We start from the raw sequence: 20365 nt of genomic DNA, 5'->3' as shown, positions 1-20365 counted from the left end.
TCTCTCTCTTTCTTTCTCTCTCTCTCTCTCTCTCTCTCTCTCTCTCTCTCAGGGGAGACTTGTGCAATCTGACGCAGCTGAGTCAACAAGAAAAACCACTCTCCAGAAGCAACTTGGGGACACCAAAAGGGGTAATGAGCACTGCCATATTCAGGGGCAGCGGTGGTGCAGTGGTTAGCATGTCCAGATCACAACTGGAAGAACCCGAGATAGATTTTCAGGCTGGTTAGGTTCCTGGTATCAGGATCGTGTGAAAATAGCTTTGGCATGACATCAAATACTTGCTGAACAATGTTATGCATCGATTTTGCCGTTGATAAGTAATGGGAAATTTTTCAAACACTGCAAAGAGATGGACGGTCTTCGATACCGTACTGTCCTTATTTACGGCAAAATGGAAGCATAACATTGTTAAGCCAGAACTTGATAATTATAATGTCGAGGGTATTTCCACACAATAGGTATCTATTTCAAACACGATTTGCGCTAATCCATCGCAAATTATCAATGTGGATATTTTCAACTTTCTTGCAGGCCAAACCAGGCCGGTGGTCAATTGCAGTGTGGGTTAATTCCTCCACCACAGCTACATACCACTCTGTTGCTATTTGACAACTTCACAACACGGTGTTAAATCTGGTAAACTACTGTACAGTACTTATTAATGACATACCTTACTGCTCTATGCTTCTCACTCTACTTAATCCTTTCCTTCAAGCCGCAAACAGGTAACACAAATAAATGTTTAGATATATAAAGGGCTTTGATAGTGCTATGTTAGTGGCAGGTGGGGCGGGGTGGTACTTATCTTTCCGGGCCGACTACCACCTTTACACAAAGCCTTTACCTCAGTCCCTTCCTTATCTACAAGTACAAAGCCTTACACCTTGGTACAAATAGGCACCTGCAGGTACAACCACAGGCACGGGCAGGAAGAATGTTTTGGAGTGGAAAAAATGTTATACATGCGAACTGATACTGTCTTTATTATTTGCATCATCATCGTCGTCATCATCATATAACCCGTCACCACAATTCCCATCATCATCATGTAACCCTTCACCACAATTCTCATCAATACCATCACTCCACTCCAACCATCTTCATCACAACCATCAAAGCTACCACAACCACTACAATCCCTCTCCACCACCAAATCCCTCCACTACAACTACCAGTCTCTCTCCACTCACCACCACAACCTCTGCCCCTCCAAGGACGCCAACGAAAGTGATCAACAATTATACAAAACTGGTGTGACCCAGTTTTTGAGGCACGAGGGACGCGCTGGATTTTATTACATTAATTACCCACTGTCACTTCACCACAAAATGTTTCTCAGCTAACGCACAGAGAAAAAATTGGTGTGACATTTTTTGCTTTAAGTTGGACAGACGGAAGGAAGGAAAGAAGGAAGGAAGGAAGGCTGCTGAAACTGCCACAGCTGAATACAATTAAGGTGTGGTGACAGGCGGAAGGAAGGAAGGAAGAGGAAGAAGGGAATTAAGGAAGGGAAGGAAGGCTGCTGAAACTGCCACAGCTGAATACAATTAAGGTGTGGTGACAGGCGGAAGGAAGGAAGGAAGGAAGGAAGGGGAGGGAATTAAGGAAGGAAGGAAGGCTGCTGAAACTGCCACAGCTGTGGAATACAATTAAGGTGTGGTGACAGGCGGAAGGAAGGAAGGAAGGAAGGAAGGAGGGAATTAAGGAAGGAAGGAAGGCTGCTGAAACTGCCACAGCTGAATACAATTATGGTGTGGTGACAGGCGGAAGGAAGGCAGGACCGACGCAAGCACGCAACGCAGGCTGCTGAAACTGCCATAGCAGAATACAATTAAGGTGTGGTGAGAGGCGGAGGAGGAACCTGTAATTATTGTACAGGCCTTTGGAGGTACAGGTATATGTTTTTGTTGTTAATAATAATGGCAAGGAAGGGCTGTTAGTACAGCTGTCTGAGGGTAACAAGAATTTAGTCCTTCCCTACCCTAACCTAACCTACCCTTCCCCTAAGCTACCCCTACCCTACCCTAAGCCTACCCTACCCTACCCTAAGCTACCCTACTCCTTCCCTAACCCACCCACCCTTCCCTAACTTCCTTATACACCTAACCCACCCACCCTTCCCTACCCCTACCCTAACCCTAACCCACCCTTCCCTACCCCTACCCTAACCTAACCCACCCTTCCTACTACCCTACCCTATCCTAACCCAATTCCCTTCCCCTACCCTAACCTAACCTACCCTTCCCCTACTCCAACCTAACTCATCCTTCCCTACCTTAATCCCAACTCCACCCTTCCCTACCCTAACCTAGCCTAACCCACCCCTTCCCTACACCCTAACCCTAACCTAACCCACCCCTTCCCTACCCTAACCCTAACTCTAACCCACCCTTCCCTACCCTAACCTAACCCACCCTTCCCTACCCTACCCTAACCTAACCCTAACTCCACCCTTCCCTACCCTGATCACATCCTCAAGCACCAGCCATGCAGCTCTGCAGCAGACCCTTATCCTCTCCATTCAGGCAACTTGGCCACTGAATCACACACTCTGCCAGGAAGCCAGGCTTGCGGGGGAGGGGGAGGAGGGGGGCTGAGATGCAGTGGGAGCCAGTCTGACGGTGGGGAATGGAAAGGTAAGGATGGGATGGGATGGGAATGGGAAAGAGAGAACACAGTAGAGGAAGGGAGACGAAAAGAGGTAGGGGAAGGGAGGAGATAAGGACGAATGTATGGGAAAAGAACAGGGGAGAAAAGAATGGGAGGGAGAATTGGGAAGGGGTGGGGTGAGGGGAAGAAAATGGGGAGAGAGAGAACTGAGGGAGGGAGAAGAGGGAGGGGGAAAGAAAAGGGGGAAGGTGGAGCGACGGAAAGGGAGGAGGATAGAAGAAAGGGAAGGTGGAGAGAAGGGAAGGATGGGGGAGAGAAGCAAGGTGGAAAGAAGGGGGGTGGAATAAGCAGGAAGATAACAGGGGGTTTGGGTGGGAGGAGGGAAGCAGGGGTACAGGAAGGTCGTGAAGACGAAGGGAGAGGAGGAGACAGATTGGAGATGTATGGAAGGAAAGAGATGTTTGGTGGAAAAGGAAGGAAATGTGAGATGGAGTAAAATGGAAGAAGAAGAAAATTAAGAGAAAGGGAAGAGGATGAAAGTATAAAGTCGTCAGTTGAGGAATGGAAGTGGAGGAGAGAGTGAGGAAAATAAGAACACAGGGATAATGGGATAAAAGAGGAAGTGAAGGAGAGAGGAAGTTAATCAGAAGGAAAAGACGTTTGTAGGAAAAGAGAAAAATACTGCATATGGCTTGCTGGAAGGGAAATGAGAGAGAGAGAGAGAGAGAGAGAGTGTGTGTGTGTGTGTGTGTGTGTGTGTGTGTGTGTGTGTGTGTGTGTGTGTGTGTGTGTGTGTGTGTGTGTGTGTGTGTGTGTGTGTGTGTGTGTATTTCACCTTCCCTTCTCACCAACACACAAAGGCCTATTACCGAAACCCCAGGCTAACCACATGAACTTGGCTGATCAAAGGCAGGACATGTGCACATCCTAACCATGAACGAGGTTTGCCAGTTCCTACTTGCATCAGTTTATGTTTACATCTATTTCAGCTTAATCTCCCCTACCTCTACCACTACAGTGAAATGACACAATCTACTTTATATACAGTTTCAGCTTCACATCATTTTATTTCAGCTCTACGTCAATCATGATATAACCACGTCTACTTATGTCCAGTATTTTAACTCCACATTATTTTAGCTTTGTCTACATCTACCTGCAATGATATAGTCCAATCTACTTTTTCCCGCACGGTATTTCAACGTCGCACTATTTCAGTTTTCAATACTTCTACCAGCAATGACATAACCCATACCCAATGTACTACACTAACACATCCTCCTTCGTCTTAAATATGTTCAGTGCCATCTCCACCACCACCACCACCACCACACTACACCACCACCACCACACTACAACACCACCACCACCACCACACTACACCACCACCACCACCACCACACTACACCACCACCACACTACACCACCACCACCACCACACTACACCACCACCACCACACTACACCACCACCACCACACTACACCACCACCACCACACTACAACACCCCTCGAGACCTTTATATCTTTTGTACAGCACCACCTCCCTCCATACACCACCATCACCACACCACCACCACCATCACACCACCTCTCTCCACCACACCCTCCAAGGCCTCAACTATGAACACCACCACCACCCTCCACCACACCACCACACTCTCTCAGCCGCGTATCTAGTGTGGCATCACTGGAATACGACTTAATATCATATTTCCTGGCTTGGGTGAGATACCATGCAAATACAGCCAAGGGAAAAACATATTACCGTGTCTTACCAGGGCAAACCCAAATTTATTGTGGTTTTACTCTCTCACTCTGCCTGTTTTTTTTCTCTCTCTCTCTCTCTCTCTCTCTTTACTTATAGACTATCCTACAATGAAGTGTGCAACTTTTTTTTTCAAATGCATAATGTCTGATATAGGCTACATATGGAAATCAATGCCACATCTCCACTCCCTGTATACTTGACACTTAACATACTCAGGCTCATACGACTAAGTGGAATAAATACTGCATTTTGGTAACAGCTAGAACACAATACTGTAGCCGTTTTAGCCATTGGGGGGGTAACCTCTTCAATTGTGTGTGTGTGTGTGTGTGTGTGTGTGTGTGTGTGTGTGTGTGTGTGTGTGTGTGTGTGTGTGTGTGTGTGTGTATGTGTGTGTGTGTGTGTTTTACACTTAACAAGGCAAATAGTCCACTGAACCAGAATAGGGATAAATGTGCTCGTCTGACGCCAGCTGTATCTGGCCTAAACCTTTTTTCCTCTGCATTAATGACATACACGTATTGCCAGATTTGTATAACCTGTTCTGCAGTCTTAACAAATTCTAAATGAGATAAGCTTTCATGCTTTTACATATTCTTGCCTCATTTTCGTTTCTATTTTTTTTTTTTTAATTAATGCAAATACACAATGTTCATACTTGTATCTAACCTGCGATGCGCTCTTCACAAATTCCACAGTCGATGTGTTTTAGCAATTACTAGATCGCATTCATTTTCATTTTTAAGAATCTGCCCATCCTCCTCACGCTATTTTTTCCACAGTAATAATGGAATACACAAGAAGCGTATCCCATAAAATTCAACTCATCCAAGGCACGGCTTTTTTAATCCTTGTTCCGGCCCAGTAACTGGAAACATCCGGGTGTAAAAAGCCCTAAGAATATGCTGGGGGGGGGGGGGGTGGATGCTAAGAGTATTTACAGATTTTGTTCTCTCTACTGGGGTGCCGAAAATGGACGCCTTTCCGTGGTGGCAACCAATATGAGGGGAAGAGTGAAAAGCAGCAGCAGCAGCAGCAGCAGCACTCAGTTGCATACTAGCTATCGCAAGTTTAAATTGTGTGTGTGTGTGTGTGTGTGTGTGTGTGTGTGTGTGTGTGTGTGTGTGTGTGTGTGTGTGTGTGTGTGTGTGTGTGCGCGCGCGTGCGTTCATTATTTTAGCTACAGTCGCTGAAATCCTCGTACAACAAATACTGCAAGCGTTACTGTGTTGCCTCATTAAGCACCAAAGCTACATGAGACAACCCTAGCATGTACTGAATACGAATGATGGGTATTGGCGCCGGGGTAGTGCCATGTAAAGGTCTGTGGCACGCAGGATAAATACTGCTAAACCTCAGGGAATGGACTGTCAGATCTATGCAAGGAGGTGGACACATGATATACACAACACGTGAGATACAACCATATTACAACAGTCGTCCCGTCACCTGCTACAGTCCAGCATGAACAAGACCTGGGTTCTACTTGACATGTCTGCCTGTATCAAACATTCACACAGTAAGTATTTTATTAGAGGTACTGTGGGAGATGGAGGATGATAGCGTGCTGGGTGTGAAGTGATAAAATACACACACACACACACACACACACACACACACACAAACACACACTTCTTTTTACACATAACAACTTTCCCAACAATCACATAACACAAAATTTTTGTATACACAAAATTGTTCCCGCAACGTCTCCTTTCGCTCTCAAATTGCCTGATGACGTATTTAGTTTAGTTGCTATTATTGTGGTGATGTGGGCTTGGTGGGTTACGGTTGGATGGGGATGGGTGAAGCAGTTTAGGGCAGGGTAGGGTTGGGAGGAGTGAAGTTAGGGTAGGGAAGGTGGAGTGAAGGTTGGGTAGGGTAGGAGGTTGGTGGTGGTGGTGTAGAAAATTCATTGCTTTGTAACCCCCATTCTAAAGAGTATACAGTACAGCTCATCACGTCCCCCCCCCCCCACACACACAAACACAAATAATAATAATAAAAATAATAATAATAATAATAAAAATAATAACAAACAAATAAACAACAACACATGGAGACACAAACTCATTCTTACCTAATTCCACTTATCAACCGCATCGTAGCTTCATGACATCCTTCACTTCTTCACAGTAATGCCTACACACACGCACGCGCACACGCAAACCAAGCACAGTAAATCAGTAAATACATGGAAATCATAGTATAATCAGTACATAACAAAATACGCAGAGTAAATCAGTTAAGATGGGCAAAAAGATCGCAGTAAGTTAAAATAGCAACGCATAAACAGCGAGAACACAAAAGACCAACCCATCACCCAAACAGCGCTGTATAAACTGCGTGCTCTCCTCTGCTGAGTCTGCTCCCCCACCTTGGTTGCTAGATTTTCTCTGAGAGTGAGAGGCTGAAGATGGTATTTATATGTACTCCTTGTATATTTTGTGGACTAAAACGGGAAGCAAGGGCAGTGGAATATAAGAAAAATGCCAATTCACTCTCTTTGATCCAAACAAGAAAGAAAAAGAAAAATGAAATGTCGACTTAATAAAACACTATCTGGCAACTCTGCTCCCCTACACAGACACGCCCAGTTGCCAGGTTTGCAAATATTTACGTTAGAAAATCCTTATATAATCTAGCTTTCTGAAGGCACAGTAAGCTTGCATATGCTATTAACATTAGAAAAGATGCTATTGCTACAGTCCTTTTCCCTAAACCTGGCTTAAACTTTCATCCTTTTGCAGGCCATTTCACGCCGCTCAGTGGCAGGAAAAGACCATGCTACAACTCTACCTTCTCTCCATTGCACTTCCTCACGTCCGCTCCACATTCTTTGTTACAGCTGGAGAGAGAGAGAGAGAGAGAGAGAGAGAGAGAGAGAGTTTCTGGCCAAAGTTAGAGAAAACAGGTGTACAGTAATTGGGGGCTATGTCAGAGGCTGTGTGATTAGATAGGGATGGTTACCTAGTCTGTGAGAAGCATAAATGGGCTGGTCTGCGCATGCGTGGGTAGGGGGAGCTTGTCGACGATGCCAACACGAGATCACTTGTTCATCATAATCAACCTTGTCTTAGTATTATAGACAAGATATGTATAAGTAACATACATCTATCAACTGCCAGACGCCTTAATCCCGTAAGGGGTGACCACAAACAAACCACATCCACATCGTCCTGTCCTCCGTCACTTCTGGTTGCCCTCCTCCTCCTCCTCCTCCTTCTCCTCCTCCTCCTCTCTCTCTCTCTCTCTCTCTCCACCTCACTCACCAGCACTCTTCTAGTCAGTCTTTCATTCTCCATCCTCGTCACATCACCAAACAACTCCAGTATTTCTCCTAACGTTTTCCACATCCACATCGACACCACAACGCTCCTTCACCAAACCGGAGCGAATTTTAGTGAAAATACGAAAATCAAAACGACCTGTCATCGTTGTTTAACCTCGCTCTGTGTGGCCAAGCAGACCTGTCAACCACAGGTAAGCAAGTGGTTCCGTGGGGCCTTCCTACCGGTACAGTACAGCACGAACACTGTGTAGGGATCCGGCGCCCACTTATGGTAGACAGCGTCTTTCACCAGGGTCGGACAAGGGTCCTTCCCACGGCGAGGTGCAGGAGCTTTGGCTCCAGGATGGACGTCGCAGCTGCTCTAGCCAGGGTGCACAGTGCCATCAAGTGTAGGCTCCTCATGGGCGTCTCAAAACCACCTGCATCAACTCTCTTATGTCGTATTATTTGGTTAGAATCTTTGACTAATAGAGTTGTTCATGGCTAAACGTCAAGAGGTTAACGAAGGCTAAATCTAACTGCTCTGTTACAGCCACACAAAGTCTGGGTTCTGGCACACATGATATACAACGCCTGGAGATACAACCATACTACAGCAGTCATCCCGTCACCTGCTACAGTCCAGCAGAAACAATACCTCAGTTCATCTCCAACATGTCTGCCTGTATCAAACATTCATACCGGCATTTTTATCTGAAATACTGTGGGAGATGGAGTATATGAAGAAGCGAGCTGGGTGTGAAGTGCTAAAACACACACACACACACACACAAATTTCCTATAAACCTCTCGTGGCACACACAACCATTTAATCAACTTAAGTGTCATCTAGCTTCTTACCTGTGTCATTTTCTGTACCTGACACTGTTCATTTATTAGTATATTTTTTGTATACAGACACTCAGTATTACCCAGTGTCAGAGAGAGAGAGAGAGATTTTACCTCATGTGGGCATTAGATACAGTATAGTCACCATCATGTCTTTCAATACCTGTACATCTTAGTACTTCTTTCAAAATACCTTTAATTCGGAAAATCAGAAAAATATATAAATGCGAAGATATAGATAGAAACACAGGTAGACAGAAAGGCATGGACAGATAGACATATAAACTCTACAGATAAATAAACAGATTTTATTCTGCCTAAATCGATAGTAATGCTTGAATTAGGACGAACAACGTACAAGAGCTTAATAAGAAGTGATATGCAGAATAAATCGCATAAGGGAAAGTGTTGGTGGCGCCCCTGAAGCTTCACAGCTGGCAAGGGGTCAACGCTCTGGCCGGCAAAACCATAGTGTAATGGGGGTGGAAGGCTTTATTACTGTAATTATTATCACTGTTGTTGTTGTTGTTTTTGTTAATAAAGATTAGGGTGGGTGGCAGTCCAGTAATTAGTGTTGTGTGCTAAGTGATGTCTTGCCCCCGGGGTCTTCTCTTCCCAGAGGTCATTTTGTCCTGGGATCTTTTCTTCGGGGTCATCTTGTCCCCTGGGTCCAATCTTGCCCCCTGGGTTCAATCTTTCCCGGGATCGTCTTGCCCCGGGTTTTTCTATTTCCCTGGGTCGTTTTGCTCCCCGGGTGGTCTTGCCCCAGGGGTTCTCTTTCCCGGGGTCACCTTGCACCAGGGGTCTTCTCTTTCCCAGGGTCGTCTTCCCATCAGGATCTTCTCTTTCCCGGCGTCATCTTGCCAACGGAAGCTACTCTTTTCCGGGGTCGTCTTACCCTCGGGTTTCTTCTTTCCCGGGGTCGTCTTGCCCCTGGGTTTCATTGCTTTCCCGGGGTCGTCTTGCCCCAGAGATCTTCTCTTTCACCGGGTCGTCTTGCCCCCGGGTTTCATCGCTTTCCCGGGGTCGTCTTGCCCCCGGAGGTCTTCCTCTTTCCGCGGTCGTCTTTCCCCGGGGTCTATTTCTTCCCGAGGACGTCTTGCCCCCTGGATCTTCTCTTTCCCGGGGTCGCCAGCCTCCCAGGGTCTTCTCTTTCCGGGGGTCGCCTTGCCCTCTGAGTCTTCTCTTCCCCGGGGTCGTCTTACCCCCGGGACTGTCGTCTCTTCCTCGGGGGTCGTCTTGCCCCTGTGTTCATCTCTTCCCGGGGTCGTCCTGCCCCCGGGGTCCGCTCTTTCTCTGGGTCGTCTTGTCCCCGGGGGTCTTCTCTTTCCCTGGGTCGTCTTGTTCCCGTGTCTTCTCTTTTCCGGGGTCAGTCTTGCCCCCGGGACGTTGTCTTTCCCGGGGTCGTCTTGCCCCCGGGATCTTCTCTTTCCCGGGGTCGTCTTGCCCTGGACTTTCTCTTTCCCGGGGTCGTCTTGCAACCGGGGTCTACTCTTTCCCGGGGTCGTCTTGCCCCGGGCTCTACTCTTTCCCGGGGTCGTCTTGCCCCCGGGGTCGATTTTGCCCCGGGGTCTTCTCTTCCCCGGGGTCGTCTTGCCCCGGGATCTTCTCTTCCTCAGTCGTCTTGCCCCCGGGGTCTTCTCTTCCCGGTGGTCGTCTTGGTTCTCGGGTTTCTTTTCTTTCCTGGAGTCGTTTTGCCCCCGGGAACTTCTCTTCCCCGTGGTCGCCTTGCCCCCTGGGTCATCTCTTCCTCGGGGTCGTCTTGTCCTTGGGATCTTCTCTTTCCCGGAGTCGTCTTACCCCTGGATCTTCTCTTTCCCGGGTCGTCTTGCCCCCGGGGTCTATTCTTTCCCGAGGTCTTCTCTTCCTCGGGATCGTCTTGCCCCCTGTGTCTTCTCTCTCCCAAGGTCTGCTCTTCCCCCGTCGCCTTGCCACTGGGGTCGCCTTGCCCCCAGGGTCTTCCCTATCCTGGGGTCGTCTTGCCCCCGGGATCTTCTCTTTCCTGGGGTCATCAAGCCCCAAGGATCTTCTCTTTCCTGGAGTGTCTTGCCCCCGGGTTTCTTTTCATTCCCTGGGGTCGTCATGCCCTGTTGGTCTTCTCTTTCCCGGGGTCGTCTTGCCCCGGGATCTTCTCTTTCCCGGGGTCGTCTTGCCCCGGGATCTTCTCTTTCCTGGGGTCGTCTTGCCCCCGGATCTACTCTTTCCCGGGATCGTCTTGTCCCCAGGGCTGTCTTGCCCCAGAGGTCTTCTCTTTCCAGGGGTCGTCTTGCCCCCGGGGTCGACTTGCCCCCGGGAACTTCTCTTTCCCCTGTTGTCTTGCCCCCAGGGTCTACTCTTTCCCGGGGTCAAGCTGCTCCTGGGGTATTCTCTTTCCCGGGGTCGTCTTGCCCCCGGGGTCTTCTCTTTCCCGGGGTCATCTTGCCCCCGGGGTCTTCTTTTCCGGGGGTCGTCGTGCCCCTGGGACCTTGCCTTTCCTGGGGCCATCGTGCCCCCGGAGTCTTCTCTTTCCCGGGGTCGTCGGGCCTCGGAGTTCTTCTCTTTCCTGGGGTCGTCTTGCCCCCTGGTTCTTCTCATCCCCGGGGTCACTTTGCTCCCCGGGGTCGTCTTGCTCCCTGGGTCTTTTTCTTTCCCCAGGATCTGCTCTTCCCCGGGGTCTACTCTTTTCCGGGGTCACCTTGTCCCCGGGACCTTGTCTTTCCCTGATCGTCTCTTTCTCGGGGTCGTCTTGCCCCCGGGGTCTATTCTTTCCCGGGGTCGTCTTGCCCCTGAGGTCTTCCCTTTCCGGGGTCGTCTTGCCCCAGGGTTCCCTCTATCCCGGGGTCGTCTTGCCCTCAGGGTCTTCTCCTTCCTGGGGTCGTGTTGTCCCCGAGATCTTCTCTTTCCCGGGGTCGTCTTGCCCCCGGGGTCGTCTTGCCCCCGGGTTTCTTCTTTCCCGGGGTCGTCTTGCCCCCGGGTTTCTTCTTTCCCGGGGTCGTCTGGCCCCCGAGGTCTTCTTTTTCCCCGGGGTCGTCTTGCCCCAGGGGTCCTCTTTCCCGGGTCGTCTTGCCCCCGAGGTCTACCCTTTCTCGGGGTCGTCTTGCCCCGGGGCTTCTTCTTCCCCGGGATCGTCTTGCCCCCGGGGTCATCTTTTCCCGGGGTCGTTCTGCCCCCTGGTTTCTTCTTTCCCCGGGGTCGTCTTGCCCTCAGGTTTCTTCTTTCCTGGGGGTCGTCTTGTCCCCGGGGTCTTCTCTTTCCAGAGGTCGTCTTGCCCTCGGGGTTCACTCTTTCCTGTGGGTCGTCTTGCTCCCCGGGTTTCTTCTCTTTTCCCGGGGTCGTCTTGCCCCCTGGTCCTTCACAGACGCCCTGATCATAGACGTCCTGATCACAGACGTCCTGATCACAGACGCCCTGATCACAGACGTGCTGATCACAGACGTCCTGATCATAGACGTCCTCAATACAGACGTCCTGATCACAGACGTGTCCTCATCACAGACGTCCTCATCACAGACGTCCTCATCTTCCTGGGCCACTAGCGCTACTCGGCCAGCTTCTCACTCCCCTCCAGTACCAGTTGGAGTTGTGGGGGAGCTCTGAAGGTGGCGCTGGAGGCGTTATGGCGAGGGTGATGGCGTTGAGGGGGGCGTCCAGGGTCGCCTCGGTGTAGTTAGCTGCGTTCATGGGATGGGTCGGAGGCATGTTGACCTAACTAAGTCTTTGGGTTCTGCATCGCGACTTTTTTGTCGCTAACTTTTATCGTAAACTTTTCAACGTGTGAGCATCTACGACTCGTAAGATACGTTCGGCAGGTGTGAGGAATCCTTGCCGTGAATTTAAGATGCTGGCCAACTCAAAGGGCTGCCTCAGGCGCTGCTTTGCTGCCTCTCTTGTATACAAGTCTACCATCAGGTTAGTAACAAAAATTATATTGTTTATCCACACTGAGTGATGAACTGTAACAACAGATTAACACTACAATATGATGCTAGTCACGAAGAAGTGCTGTGCAAAGCGTACTCTTTTCACCTTAACGTGGTCCATAACTTCACCCTGTTCAAACCTATTTCCAGCAAGTTAATGGCACACTAAAACAACATTGTATTCTAATCTGCTTCATAACACTTCTTCGTGACTAGCACCATGCTGCAGTGTAATTCTCTTGTTGCAGCTAAGAATTCAATACGGAAAGATGGCAACATTTGGCCGAGTTTATGTAAAGAGAGTATAGTCAGGGGTTAAAACTCCCATCTCGCCATCTTGAGCGTTCTGTATCATGAGATTATCAAGAGAATATAGCGCTAGTCACGAAGAAGTGCTATGCAAAAGGATGATACCGCAGAACTGTCTCTATTCTGCCAATGGGTTATGGGAATCCTGGCTGCAAAAGGACGAAAATCTCCATCAATTTAAAGCGAATGAAATATCGTCAAATCTACGCTCCAATCTGACTACACTTGGGCTCCTATTCTCGGATGTGTGTGTGTGTGTGTGTGTGTGTGTGTGTGTGTGTGTGTGTGTGTGTGTGTGTGTGTGTGTGTGTGTGTGTGTGTGTGTGTGTGTGTGTGCTTACATACAAAAATACAAGAACAGAACCGGTACGTTATGGGGACCAATATATAAGTTCAATTCTTCTCGTCCTCCTCTACATTCACTGCCTCTCCCCTTCTTTCATTACCCTCCTCTCCTTCCGTTTATTTCACTGCTTCTCTGTTAATCAGACTTCACTGTGGGATACTACCTCTGGTCTCAATTACCTGCGTTATGTCACGATTAGTAAGACTTATTATTGTATATCGGCAGGAAATCGGAATAAGGTTTCTGGATTACTATTCACATACCCTCAACTGTAAGATAATTAAATGCAATATAATTTCTGTAATAAAATGTACTTGTCTCACAGAACAGAAGAAAAAAAAGATAATAAATCTAGTCTTTTCAGCACGATAATATTCTGTTGTCTCCAGATGATTTTTGTATGTATCCCGAGAGAGAGAGAGAGAGAGAGAGAGAGAGAGAGAGAGAGAGAGAGAGAGAGAGAGAAAGACGATATGTTTTTTAAAAAAAAAATAATTGAAAGAACCATGGCTATAGGAAATCAATTGTTTAGTAAATTATTTTTATGTCAGTTTGGGGATTAGTAACCTTTCGACATAATAGATGTAAGGGACTGATGGAAAAACTACCTTTAGAACTAATGAATGGTAATTACGAGTGGAATTAGGAATTAGCAGAACTGGACACGGTGGTGCACAAAGGAGGAAGGTGGTGGCCAAGAACGTGACAATGGCATGAGTGAAGAATGCTGTGAAGACGGTGAAGACTGGGATGGCACCAGGTGTTGATGAGGTGTATGTTGATGTGCTGAAATATGTGGCAGAAAAAGATAATAAAACGTACCGTACTGCCAGCTTTGACACCAGTTCGCTCTCGTCTCTGTCCCTATCTGTGTTTTTCCGTCTGTCTGTCTGTCTGTCTCTCTCTCTCTCTCTCTTTCTCTCTCTCTCTCTCTCTCTCTCACACACACACACACACACACACACACACACACACAGTATTTCGTATGTACCCATCGTTCCCACAGAGACGATGAAACCACACCGTGTAATGAAAATTCTCTCTCTCTCTCTCTCTCTCTCTCTCTCAACATGTAACTGTCTGCTGCCAAAGATTTATTCCCCGGATTACGTTTTTATGTAACAAGATCCTTATATTCTCTATTCTATTCCTTATGGTTGCAGTGGCTTTACTGGAGAGAGAGAGAGAGAGAGAGAGAGAGAGAGAGAGAGAGAGAGAGAGAGAGAGAGAGAGAGAAGGAATCAAAATTCGGCAGAAGGAGCCTGGAGTGGGCTATCCCCCTGGTCACTGCTCTGATATATAACCACACCCACAAGTTGTAGCACCGTATTCTAAGTGGCTCTGGAGATTCCGTAACACCTTTTCATTAGCTATTTACATTACCCATTACATGGCAGTATCCACTTACACGTTACTGATGCACACTATGTCGGCATTAGCACGATATTAATAGCATACAATACAATGTGAAGGTGTAGTCTAATACGCAAAATAAACCACTAAGGAAGAAGTGCTACAAATGCTTCTATGCTAGCCATAATACCAGCTATAAAAACACCGCCACTAATACCACAATACCAGCCATAAATGTGATGACCCCAGCTTCCAACAAGACAGATGGTGGGTATTTGTGAAGGCGGTGCGAAATAAAGCGCAAGACGGGAAGGAAAGGAGAGTTAAATAGGGAAGGAAGGAAGGAAATGTGAAGGAAAGGAAGGAAGGAAGGAAGCGAGGTGAGGAGAGAAGTAATAAAAATGATGGATAGAAAGGGGGTGAGGAGGAGGAGATAAGAGAGTGGCAGAAAATGGAGAACCGTAGGGAAAAGGAAGGAAGGAAAGACCGAATGATATGTGTAGGAAACGGAATGGTTGTGAGAGAGAGAGAGAGAGAGAGAGAGAGAGAGAGAGAGAGAGAGAGAGAGAGATCGGTCTAATGGAGGTGTCAGTGTGTGTAGATAGTTGTGTGGTTGATATATCAACAATCACTTCCCGTCACACCCACACCCACACCCGTCTTACCCACACCTATACCCACCGCACCGACACCCATTACACCCACACCCGTTACACTTACACCCGCAACCGTCATTCCCACACGCACACCCGTCATTCCCACACGCACACCCGTCACACTGACACCCACTGCAACACCACAACCACATCCGTCACACCTACACCCACACCCGTTACTCCCAGATTAACACCCGTCATATCCACACTCGTCACATACGCACCCGTCACATCCACACTCGTCACATACGCACCCGTCACATCCACACTCATCACATACTGTACGCATCCGTCGCATCCACACCCGTCACATACGCATCCGTCACATACGGTACAAAATCCTTCACATCCACATCCGTCACTCCCATATCAACACCGCGCCACATCCACATCCGTCACTCCTATATCAACACCCGTCACATCCACACCCTCTCTCGTCTATCAGGTCGGCATGAATGGGCGCATAGGAGTGGTTTGGTATACACTAAGGCAAGATGGTGGCAGGATACCTTGTGAAAACCGCTCATGTAGGTTGACTAAACAGCTCTTTCGCTTCCCCGTCCTCTCTCTCACTACACCATGTGAATACGAGCCGTAAAGGTCAGCTGATATCCTGATAGTGATGGTTTACACAGTGAAACAGGAGAACATCTTATAATATTCTTGCTGCCACTAAACACTTATACTCAGCTTACTAATGGAAGGGATAATGACGGCAGTATTATGTATTCCACTTTGAAGGACTACTCCTCCTCCCTGTGAAGTAGTCTGGCATAGCAATAATAAAATATTAAATACGTTCGCAATTAAAGGGGAAAACAGAACTTTCTCCGGACAACAACAAACAGAAGGAAATAAGCTTGCATAATTCTCATATACCTGGCTTTGGCTTCCTCTGATACAGCTAAATGAATTGGCTTATAAAGTACTGTATAATCAAAGCTTTCTCGAAGAAGAAGGAAGAAAAAGAAGAAGAAGAAGTAATTAGGCACTGCTTTCATAAACCTCGCTTTCTTCGACGCAGGTAGAAATTTGGTGTGAGGTGAAAAAGTCTGCTGAAGATCGGTCTACCATCGTCATCAGGAAGCCGTATATTGAGGAAGTTACCAAAGTTGGGCATTAAAAACTTTAGTCTTTTTCTTTGATTTCCAGTAAAGGAATTTTACCTTCCGTTTTTACACTCAACAAAAGAGGAAGTACTTTTACCTCATTCTTGCTATCTCCAGACTTTTGTTAAACTCAAGATAAACTTTTCGAACAGGAATGAATAAACATCACAACCAACTGCCTACGAAGACGTGCTAGATTATGAGGCCGAAAGTATGTGGGGGGAAGGAGAAAGATGTCTGAGGAAGGAGAAAGAGGTCTGAAATGACAAGTGAAAGTAGACATACTTGGAAGACTGAGTGAAGATATCATCATCATCATCATCACACACTACGGAGGATAATTATTACCACAATACTCACTACAATCATCACACAACCCTTATAAACATTATAAACCCCATACCAGCCGTGGCTCATTGGGTTACAGCGGCTCTGACTGATAAGTCGGAGGTTCGAGTCCACCCAAGGATCATTGGCAGACATAAGGAAGGGCATCCGGTCATAAAGTGCTACACGCTCCATAACCTAAGTTCCTCCACCCAGGGGCAACGCCTTAGCCCTTTATCGAAAAAAGGGGACACGGAGTAAAACTATTAAATAAATAAAAAAAAAAAATCTCTCTACTTATCAATTCTCTCTCAGCTTTCTCCTCGATTTTTTCCCTATCCTTAACGACTGTACGCTACTGATGATCATACGAAAAAAGGAATAAATTGAGGGAACGTTTTCTTGTACGGGTGTTATCACATTACAAGGGGCGAATAATTTTATTATCACGAGGCCTAAATTTCTCATGTTGACAGGGGGTTGGTGTCCTTCTCACTGGAGAAAAAAAAATCGAAATTCATTGAACTTTCTTTTGAATGGACGATAAATAAATAATACTTGTTAGTCTGTCTCGGTCTACGCATCAGTGTACAGTATTTGTCTGTCTGTCTGTCTATCTGCGACTGTCTATATATTTATTTATCCGTCCATCCATCCGTCCATCCATCCATCCATCTATCTAATCTATCTACCTATAGACCATCGCAGATCCCTGAAGTGGCCACACACACACACACGGAAAGTGAGCAGAGTAAAAGTGAGCGATGGCTGTGTAAAAAGATGGACCACTCGCCAACAATTCATCGGTACGGAACACATGATACAGTAGAGCTTCCACCCTTTCACCCATACCACTGATCATCGTCACACTTCATACTGATTCATTCCCTTCATTCCATCTTTTCAATCTCTTTTGGAATATTTCGCATGTGAGTTAAAGGCAAAAATAATGCGTTTCTGGAAATGCCTCTATTCCCCTTATGCGTTCAAATGGTACCGGGTATATATTGGTATCATGTTTCTTTAATTACTCTTTTCCCTTACAACAAAAACATCACCACCACCACCACTTTTCATCACAACTACAACTATAAACAACAACAACAAAATAATAATAATATAAAAATAATACTTTAACACTAAATCATCAAAACAGTCTGCTCTTCAGTTCTGTCTGTCTGTCTACCTGTGAGTCTACCTGTCTGTCTCGCCATTCATCTGTGTCTACCTGTCCGTCTGGCTGTCTGTCGACCTGTCTGACTGGCTGCCTGCTGTCTGTAATGTGAATGTGAAGGGTGGTCATGCATAGGTAATACACTTGTGTTATGTACTGCCTGACACTGTTTACCACTCCATAGTCTCTCTCTCTCTCTCTCTCTCTCTCTCTCTCTCTCTCTCTCTCTCTCTCTCTCTGTCTCTCTCTCTCTCATCATCATCATTCATCTTTTATCTTTTTTCCATATTAATCTCACCATCCCTCTCCATCTGTCCATCTCTTTCCGTTCCTTCCTCTCCTCACGTCATTCTCTCTCTCTCTCTCTCGAGGAAAAATGGAGAAAAGAGCAGAAGAGCATAAGAAAGAGAAGTAACAATTGGAGAGTAAAGTATGTAAAGACCAACTGGCAAACCAAAGAGTAAAAAGTCGATCAGGAAATGAAAGATACTGTGGAAGGGAAAAATACTGAGCAAAAGAAAAGGTGAGGCAAAAGTAAGAAACATTAAAAACAAGAAAACAAAAGTGTCATAAAAACAAAGTAAATGAAATATACAAGGAGTAAGAAAATAAAAGATATAGAAAAATTAGAGAATGAAACTGGGCAACAGAACGACGAGTAAAATATTAAGCTAACGAAACAACTGAAAGCAAATGATAAAGATAATGCACACACAAAAAGCAAAACATAAGAATCCAGAGGAAAGGATCATGAGCCAGAGAAAGACAAACTCCATCGAAAATAAGATAACACAAAAGAAAACAAGTATGCGTAACATAAAGGTAGTGAACAACAGAGAAACTGGGCAAAATAGGGAAAATATAGCAAGAGAGAAAAAAGCAACACTGAAGACAGCAAAAGCGAAACTGCTGACAATTTATCAGTTTTATTTCCCAAGAAAATAGAGAGAGAGAGAGAGAGAGAGAGAGAGAGAGAGAGAGACTTTGACAATACAATTATTACACAAATAAAAAGTAGGGTCCGCGTAAGAGTGGTAAGTTGTGAGAGTATAGTTGACCAAGTTGGAATCTCTAGTACCAACTTCCAGAACAAATGACTTATATTACTTCCTACATTCTGTACATATACAACGTCTTGGGTAAAAGACAGGGACACCCACACACCAAAGTTTCTGTACCCACCTCGCTGGAAGGAAGTGGAAGGCAGGGGTAGAGAAAGGGTAGGCGAACGATTAACTGTTTTTCCTGAAGTTGTTAACAAGTCATGTTAAAATTATGATAATAATAATTAGACATGAAGAACAACAATGCGTCATGACAGTTTATGGCAACACATTACATTATTTTCAACCGGACCACTACACCAGTATTGGGTTCTATTTTATAAAACAAGTAGGATCAGTCAACATAACAAAAAACAATATAAATCTCACTTTGTCCAGTGTTAGCCTCCGTGATGCAGACTGTAGTGAAACTGGCTCGTTGCTTCATTTGTATGATGAGGATCTGAAACTGATGGGTCGTGTCTGGACCAGTTTCACAGGACTCATGATAACATAGTAGTCTATGTTATAATATGTGCTATGTATGTTACGAATGCATAATGTTTTGCAGGTAAACAGCATGGAAATGTTTCGTATCCAGGTTCATTAGGTTTCTAATCCATCCGCCTCGGAGCTGTTACCAAACTGCAACTCACGGTTGTCCGTTCCCTTACTGTCTCTCTAACCCTGACTTCCACCTTCTTCCACCGAGGGAGGGTACAGAAACTTTGAGGCGTGAGAGCACTTAAGTTGGTCTATTGCCACCAAGCGATTATAATTATACAATAATAAAACCAAAAGCTCAACTGGAAACTGTATAATATGTTACTGACAATGCCATTACCCCTGTCACCACACATATATACCCTAAATGTGTGTGTGTGTGAGTGTGTGTGTGTGTGTGTGTGTGTGTGTGTGTGTGTGTGTGTGTGTGTGTGTGTGTGTGTGTGTGTGTGTGTGTGTGTGTGTGTGTGTGTGTGTGTGTGTGTGTGTGTGTGTGTGTGCATGCGTGCGTGCGTGCATGCGTGCTTGTGTGTGTGATGGTTGTTGTGTGGTGTGGTGTGGGATGGTTGGTGTGATGGTTGTTGTGTGGTGTGGTGTGATGGTTGGTGGTATTGGTGGTGTGGTGTGGTGTGATGGTTGGTGGGATTGGTGGGTGTGGTGTGGTGTGATGGTTGGTGGGGATTATGGTGTGGTGTGGTGTGATGGTTATGGGATTGGTGGTGTGGTGTGGTGTGATGGTTGGTAGGATTGGTGGTGTGGTGGTGGTGTGATGTGGTTGGTGATGTGGTGTAGTATGGTGTGTTGTGATAATTATGTTGGTTGCTTTGGTGGTGTGGTGTGGTGTGGTAGGTGTGGATAGGTTGGTGGCATAAATGGTGTGGTGTGGTAAAAGGACTCATTAGAGTATCAAAGGCAAGGTAGGAACGCTATGGATTGGATTTCAGTCTTTTCAAGTCACACATTCACACACTTGGTATACCCTCCCCCTCTCTCTCTCTCTCTCTCTCTCTCTCTCTCTCTCTCCTGTCGTACTCCTCTTTTGAGTGACATTATAAGCAGACAGTTGTTGCTATGGTTACCTTACGTCAAATACTCTGACCACAACAGTACAGGATGGTACATATATTGCACACTACAATCTTG

The sequence above is a fragment of the Coenobita brevimanus genome, chromosome 115, assembly GCF_032717465.1.
Source record: "Coenobita brevimanus isolate Jiangsu-jjx chromosome 115, ASM3271746v2, whole genome shotgun sequence".
NCBI classification, from domain to species: domain Eukaryota; kingdom Metazoa; phylum Arthropoda; class Malacostraca; order Decapoda; family Coenobitidae; genus Coenobita; species Coenobita brevimanus.
The sequence above is the reverse complement of the archived record's forward strand: the minus strand, read 5'-3'. Positions refer to the sequence as shown.